Source organism: Berghia stephanieae, chromosome 3, assembly GCF_034508935.2.
Source record: "Berghia stephanieae isolate SIO BIC M18660-M18661 chromosome 3, UCSD_Bste_1.3, whole genome shotgun sequence".
Lineage (NCBI taxonomy): Eukaryota > Metazoa > Mollusca > Gastropoda > Nudibranchia > Aeolidiidae > Berghia > Berghia stephanieae.
Window position 1 is genome coordinate 71,794,719 of NC_088362.1, and position 7,928 is coordinate 71,802,646.

General features: G+C 39.1%; 1 long non-coding RNA gene across 1 annotated transcript; it reads left to right on the top strand.

Moving 5' to 3' along the window:
• Positions 1-786: 786 nt before the first annotated feature.
• Positions 787-6,303, top strand: LOC144969642 (uncharacterized). The gene is made up of 3 exons (XR_013644793.1): positions 787-1,083; positions 3,021-3,105; positions 6,150-6,303. It is a non-coding gene; the product is annotated as an uncharacterized LOC144969642 (long non-coding RNA).
• Positions 6,304-7,928: the final 1,625 nt, after the last annotated feature.

The following is a 7,928-nucleotide window of genomic DNA, read 5'->3' on the forward strand; positions in this document are numbered from 1 at the left end:
TAAATTCTTTAGCAAAACATGCTCTACAACACACTGTTCATTTTCTTAAAATCATATGATGTACAAGAAAAAAATTGAATAAGAAAGATATTGGTTGCATCGTAACGAATGTGACGATTTTCCTATAGTTGGTAAGGAGAGGGTTAACCTGACTATAAAACGTTCATGGATACACACAGTTTTGTGTGTTGGTCCGTTATACTTCCGTATGCCAATGTTATGAGCTTCTTAGCCAAGCGCATACGATCTAGCTCAATTTTTTTTTTCTACAACGATGGTTTGTCTCTACTTAAAATACCCACTTGTTTATAATGTGAACGAGAAAATCGTGTGACAAGTAGTCACCCATTCGGTGTATGAAAACAATACCACTGATCAGAGAAAGGTCGAATTCATTCGCTTTATTGATTATGAACAACCAACTCTGTTTGTCCGAGCACGTCATGTAAAGATGTGTCACAAATTCCATATTTTGATTGGTCAAAAATACACTTGTTAATTGTCAAATGAGTCGGCCCAACACTTTGTGAATTGATATCAAAATATATTGACACAGTAATGGTGGTAATTACATTTAAACATGAAATCCTATCCACTATGTAAATTTTTTTTTAATGGATCGCCTGTGGTAATTGTGAACTATACTCATTATCGGTTCGCTGGGAAAGATGGGGGTGGCTAGGTGTTTCGACAACTTAGCATGTTGTGAAGTCAGAATACACTAACAAACTTAATTAATGAAAACAGTGATAGACGTAAAATCTATAATGTAATCACAGACGAAAAACGTAATTTTTATATTGCAGGAACATTACACACTGTAGATGAGAACTATGTTCACGTTATAACACACAATTTAAATCTGTCCTTTTAACATTCAAATGAAGCATACGCCTGACAGAGAATCTTGCAAGAAGAACTAATAAAACCCATATGCTGTTCAATATTTATTGTGGTTGGTTGTAGCTAATATTCGTTTCATGGACAGAACGAAACCATTTCTTGAAATTTGATGGCTACATTGTCATGTGATATGATGATGGAACAGGAATTCAAGTGTTTTGATGTGATGTGAAAGGCAAGGTAAAGATCATTAATAATAGATTTATCATTATTTTCATGGTTTGAAAATTTCCAATCGAGATTTCATTCCTAATGACGCATGGTAACTAAATGGCACTGGCTGTAAACTATCGGAACGATGGCGGACGCCCGTATGAAATATTTCTCCGGCGGGCAAAAAAGCGTATCCAGAGGGAAAAAAAACCCCCATACATTTGATCATGTTTTGACTTTTACACATTCTGATCACATTACATATGAAAAGTTCTAGCCAGCATGAAGAATCAAAAGTAAGGATTTTCTTTGTTTAGAATCAAGATGGCCGCCGTTGCCGAGCGGCGTGACATCAGACTACTGAATCCAATGAATGCTGCCATCTTGAGTTATCAGTGATGCCTGAGAGTCCCGTGCGTTCCAGATGTTTATCCTACCAGTCCAGTTTCTATCTTTGGATAAATAAAACTTGGAACTTTAATTGTAACTCCGAGTGAGCAACACAATATATATATTTTGTGGGAGATATTTTATAATATGCAGACGCCACTTACTCAGTAAATAGGGAGATATTCCATAACATACAGGCACCACTTCACTGACTATTAGTAAATAGGGAGATATTACATAACATACAGGCACCACTTCACTGACTATTAGTAAATAGGGAGATATTACATAACATACAGGCACCACTTCACTGACTATTAGTAAATAGGGAGATATTACATAACATACAGGCACCACTTCACTGACTATTAGTAAATAGGGAGATATTACATAACATACAGGCACCACTTCACTGACTATTAGTAAATAGGGAGATATTACATAACATACAGGCACCACTTCACTGACTATTAGTAAATCTGGAGATATTCCATAACATACAGGCACCACTTCACTGACTATTAGTAAATCTGGAGATATTCCATAACATACAGGCACCACTTCACTGACTATTAGTAAATAGGGAGATATTCCATAACATACAGGCACCACTTCACTGACTATTAGTAAATAGAGAGATATCCCATAACATACAGGCACCACTTCACTGACTATTTGTAAATAGGGAGATATTCCATAACATACAGGCACCACTTCACTGACTATTAGTAAATCTGGAGATATTCCATAACATACAGGCACCACTTCACTGACTATTTGTAAATAGGGAGATATTCCATAACATACAGGCACCACTTCACTGACTATTAGTAAATCTGGAGATATTCCATAACATACAGGCACCACTTCACTGACTATTAGTAAACAGGATCCAACTTTCTCAATTTTCGTCTGAAGAGAGTGCTCAACCAACGAAGCCATTGGACCCCCCCCCTTCCCCCCCCCCCACCCCAGCCTATTGCAAACTTATATTTTATCTAAATTCCTCACTTTGTATTCTCTCTGTCACTGTCCATAATAAAACGATACTTTTTAAAAGTAATAATGAGAGGGAGAAGAGAAATGATGACGATGATGATGGTGTTGATGATGATGATGATGATGATGATGATGATGATGATGATGATGATGATGGTGATGGTGATGATGATGATGATATTGATGAAATGATGATGATGATGATGATGATGATGATGATGATGATGATGATGATGATGATGATGATATTGATAGAATGATGATGATGATCATCATGATTTGCTCAGTGGCAAATATGTATGGTGTCTAAAAAAGTTAAAAGTTAAGCATCGCCACCACCATCTTCATCATTATCATCATCATCATCATCATCATCATCATCATCATCATCATCATCATCATCATCATCATCATCATCATCATCATCATCACTATCGCCACCGCCATCATCATCATCCTCATCATTATTATTATTATTATCATCATCATCATCATCATCACCTTCACCACCACCACTACCCGTTTTAGGCATCAGCACCAGTATCATTATTTTAATCATAATCTTTGTTAAACAGGGGTACACAGGATGAGAGGATGAGAAATTTACTTAGACCAACAGTGCATGTGAACAGAAATCTTACCCTGGAGCTGTTAGATAAGGTAAATAATATGATTTTTTTATGTAGTCACTGATAACACGGACAGCGTTTATGACAAAAATTATTTTTTTTTAAGTTTAGATATTTTTAGACCTCAAACATTAATCAATTCTAAACGTCAGCTTACATATAGAGCACTTTCCACCAAAAGAGTTCAAAGCACTTTGTAAAGAAATGCCTTCTATATAACAAAGGGAGATAGTTGTCCTACCCACCAAGGTCTCGGGTAGAATCAAACCCATATAATTAAATGATTTATGAGTGTAGGATGGGTGTTGGAATAGAGACTCCCTTGTATTCGCTGTGGGTGGTGTATACTATGAAGGCAATGAAAGAACGGAGGGTTATCATGTTCCATCAGTGTTAAAACACCCTCATCAATCTTATGCATCAACCGAGATACCGTTAGATACCCTGTCCTATGTTTCGGCTTGGGCCGATGTTCAACTGGCAGTCTGCGATTTGAGGTCGAAGAAGAACGACCTGTACAGCCTGTGTGTTGGCTGGAATTCTGTTTGGCTATGTTGAAGCCACAGTGAAAAGGGAGCCAGTATTTTATATCGCACCCGAATATGGGCTCTCAGGCGATATGTGTTGGGCCTGTGTGTTGGCCAGCATTGTGTTTTAGGCTGTATTGTAGCCGAAGTGGGCCTAATATGGCCAGTATTTTGTATATTGTACCCTGTTATGGGCTCTAAGCGATATTGTGTTTTTGTAATTTGTGCTCGGTGAGATTATATAAATTTATAATATTGTTTTGATGTGCTGAGTAATCATCAAGTGATTAAGTGATTAATATCGTAAAATTATTTCACTTATCTTAAAGTTTAAAATAATATTAAGTTTTATTGTTTTATTGAATAATTAATTCAATGAGTTAAATTATGTTGAAATTGAGAACGTGACCTCAGTTACATGAATTATTTTTAAGTAAATAATAATTGATCACTTACGCTATCATTGTGTCTATGTTAATTTCATTTTTACTAATATATCTATATCTATCTTCTAATATAGTGAAGAGCTGACGGGGCTAGGACATAGCGCCCGGTAAATGCGTTTGCATCTTTGAACTTTGTAATTTTGACGGGGCTAGGACATAGCGCCCGGTAAATGCGTTTGCATCTTTGAACTTTGTAATTTTGACGGGGCTAGGACATGGCGCCCGGTAAATGTGTTTTGAACCCTTTTGAACAATATAATTTTTGAGAAATATGAACAAAATACAATGTAACGTTTGTAAAGATGAGGAAGTAACACTCGATCTATGTGTTTTATTAGGAACAATTTTGGATTTGAACAGGCTGGAACACCGCACCCTGTGTGAACAATTTTGTTGATTAATTTTATTCTCCTTTCGGAATATGAACAGTTTATTTTGACCCTATATGTAATTAATAATTTCATTATTAGTGGGAATTAATGGAACGGTTGGAACCTGGGTGAAGTATAGTTTATTTTGGTTAAAACTTACATGAATTTTATATTGCATTACTACTTTTTACTTGTATGTACTTTTGATTTTTCCTGTCAATATATGCAATGTTATTCTCTTTTGCTCAATAACTATGAGCTGTTCCCCTTTCTTTTACTTTAAATAAATAATAATGGCTCTCTTGTCAGATACGGTGTTCTGTTGGTGATTGTAACGTCCACGTCTACCTCTCCACACTTTAAGGTCATAAGCGGCCTTCGCATCCATTGCGAGTTGCGAACGCACCTTGTGACACACTTTACAATGTGTCCCAAGCAAATAGCAACTTTTAACTTGCAGGACGATATTTATTTTTCGACAGAGACAACTTTTTTACCGACCAGGTAGTCATTTTACACATGAGTAAGGTGATAGAATGTGAGACATTTCCAAAGACGGAACCTTGCGTCGGCCAGAACGTGATAAGAACCAGGAAACTTCCGGTCCGTAGGCACGTATTATAGCCAAATTTTTATTCATTATCACAATCGCGTAAAAAAATATTTTCTTTGAAGACAGATCACGTAAATTTTAACATGATAACGTTTAGCATTTGACTCGATTTAAAATTTTTTTTCTTATAGTCGAAAACGCTGGACAGCCTAGGTATCCTTATTACAACTGATATTATTTGTGTTATTACTCTCTCTCTCTCTCTCTCTCTCTCTCTCTCTCTCTCTCTCTCCCCCCGCCCACACACACACACACACCCAAACACTTTCTCTTTCTCTTCCCTCTTGCTCTCGCTCTCTCTCTCTCTCTCTCTCTCTCTCTCTCTCTCTCTATCTATCTATCTATCTATCTATCTCTTTTCTCTCTCTCTCTCTCTCTCTCTCTCTCTCTCTCTCTCGCTCATGTCTCTTTCTCTCTCTCTCTCTTTATCCTTCTCTATTTATATCTATCGCTTTCTGCTTTTTATTTTTGATATCTGTCTATCTCTCCCTACATATTTCTTTCTTCGTATGAAGAAATGAGATTTACAAGTTCAATATTAACCATAATTGATACCCCAAATACTAGTCCTCATCGTCATCACCTCCATCATAATCAGCATCATCATCATCATCATCATCATCATCATCATCATCATCATCATCATTTTCATCACCACTACCCACAAAGTCATCACAACATGTGTGTAATTCGTTACGGCGTGACGTATCGTCTTGTCAAGCAATGTTGAGCAGGGTCAGTTGCGGGATGGATAACAATGATCGTGAAAAATTCTGGTCCCGACCTTGTGTCCTTGGGCTAGGAACTTAACATACATTACCCCATTCGACTCACGTGAGAATCAGTACCCGGCTATAGGAAGTGGTGGTTGCTGTAAAAGTGCTATTACAAAAAAGACTAGAGATGACTGGCACTATATGCATTGGAATAATGGTTTTATATGGCCTGCTGGGGGAATAAATGAAACATTTTGAAACACAATGAGTATGGTAAAACCAATGAAATGTTGCGTGAATGTTCATTTTCATTTTTAATTCATCATCCCCAGTCTCATCACCATCATCATTATCATCTTCCTTTTCAAAACCACATCACATTTCATCTCTAATTCTTCAAAGGACACGCATCTCTATATCGATGAGAAATTTGACAAGACCGCTCCAACGTCAGTACCTGGTGGTTACAGCCGACTTATCACGTCACAGTGGACGGGGATTGAGAATTTCATCCTGGATTTGACCTAATCAACCGTAATCTTTGATCAAGCTTATACAAAGGTGAACTCTTATACAGTTTTAGTCATCCAACCCACCATCTCTCTCTCTCTCTCTCTCTCTCTCTCTCTCTCTATCCCTCTCTCTCTCTTTCTATCTCTCCAGATGCCTGTCTCTGTCTCTCTCTCCCTCTCGCTCTCTATCTTTCTTTTTCTCTCTTGCGCTCTCTCTCTCCCTACCCTCTCTCCCCCCCCCTCTCTCTCTCTTTGTCTCTCCAGATGCCTGTCTCTGTCTCTCTCTGTCTCTCTCTCCCTCTCGCTCTCTATCTTTCTTTTTCTCTCTTGCTCTCTCTCTACTCTGTCACACACACACACACACACACACACACACACACTCTCTCTCTCTCTCTCTCTCTCTCATCGTGTATACTTGCATATTCCATTATATTCAACACACTTTAGTATGCATTTTGCATAGTTCTAGGTTTGTTTTGCACTGATATCCTCTTCCCATAGTCCCAAGATCAATCCCCACTGCTGTGCAATTTCCTGAGCCCCATTCCATTCCCAATTGCTGCCGACCTCTCATAGTCCGGCTTCCATTCCCACTGGTATTCATTTCCCATAGTCCCAGGATTATTTCCAACTAATATCCCCTTCCCGTAGTCCCAGGTTCACTCCTCACTGGTGTGCACTTCCCTGAGTCACTGGTTCATTCCCCTTGTGTGCCACTTCCCATAACTTTTGACGATTTCTGTAGGTTTCGAAAAAGAGAAAGTACTCTGGACTCACTTTCCACTGGTATCTACCTCTCGGGGTCCCAGGTTCAATCCCCATTGGTGCCCATCTCCTATAGTGTCAGGTTCATTCTTCTCTGGTACCCAACTCCCATAGTCCGGCTTCACTCCCCACTGGTATCCATTTCCCATAGTCCCAGGCTCATTTCCCTCTGATATCCTCTTCCCATAGTCTCAGGTTCATCCAACATTGCTCTTCACTTCCCTGAGTTCCAGGTTCAATCCCCATTTCTGTCCACCTCAGTCTCAGTTTCATTCTTTTCTGGTACCCAAACCTCATAGTCAGTCTTCAATCCCCGCTGGTCCCAGGTTTCATTTCCATCTGATATCATCTTCCCATAGCCCCAGGTTCACTCCCAACTGCTGTGCACTTTCCTGAGTCCCAGGTTCATTCCCAATTGTCGCCCATATCCTATAGTTTCATGTTCATTCTCCTCGGGTACCCAACTCCCTTACTCTGGCTTCAATTCACGCTGGTATCTATCTCCCATTGTGCCAAGTTTAATTTCCACTAATATCCTCTTTCCAAAATCCCATGTTCACTCCCCAATGGTGTGCACCTCCTTGAGTCCCTGGTTCATTCCCCATGCGTGTCCATTTCCCAAAACTTTTAACGATTTTGGTAGCTTTCGAAAAAGAGTACATTTCTGGCCTCACTCTCCACTGGTCTATACTCTCTAGTCTCAGGTTCAATCCCCAGTGGTGCCCACATCATACAATAGCAGTTCATTTTTCTCCTGGTATCAAACTCCCTTAGTCCGGCTTCAATTCCCACTGATATCCTTCTCCCACAGTCCCAGGTTCATTTCCATCTATATTCTTCCCATAGCCCCATGTTCGCTCCTCACTGCTGTGCATGTCCCTGACTCCCAGGTTCATTCCCCATT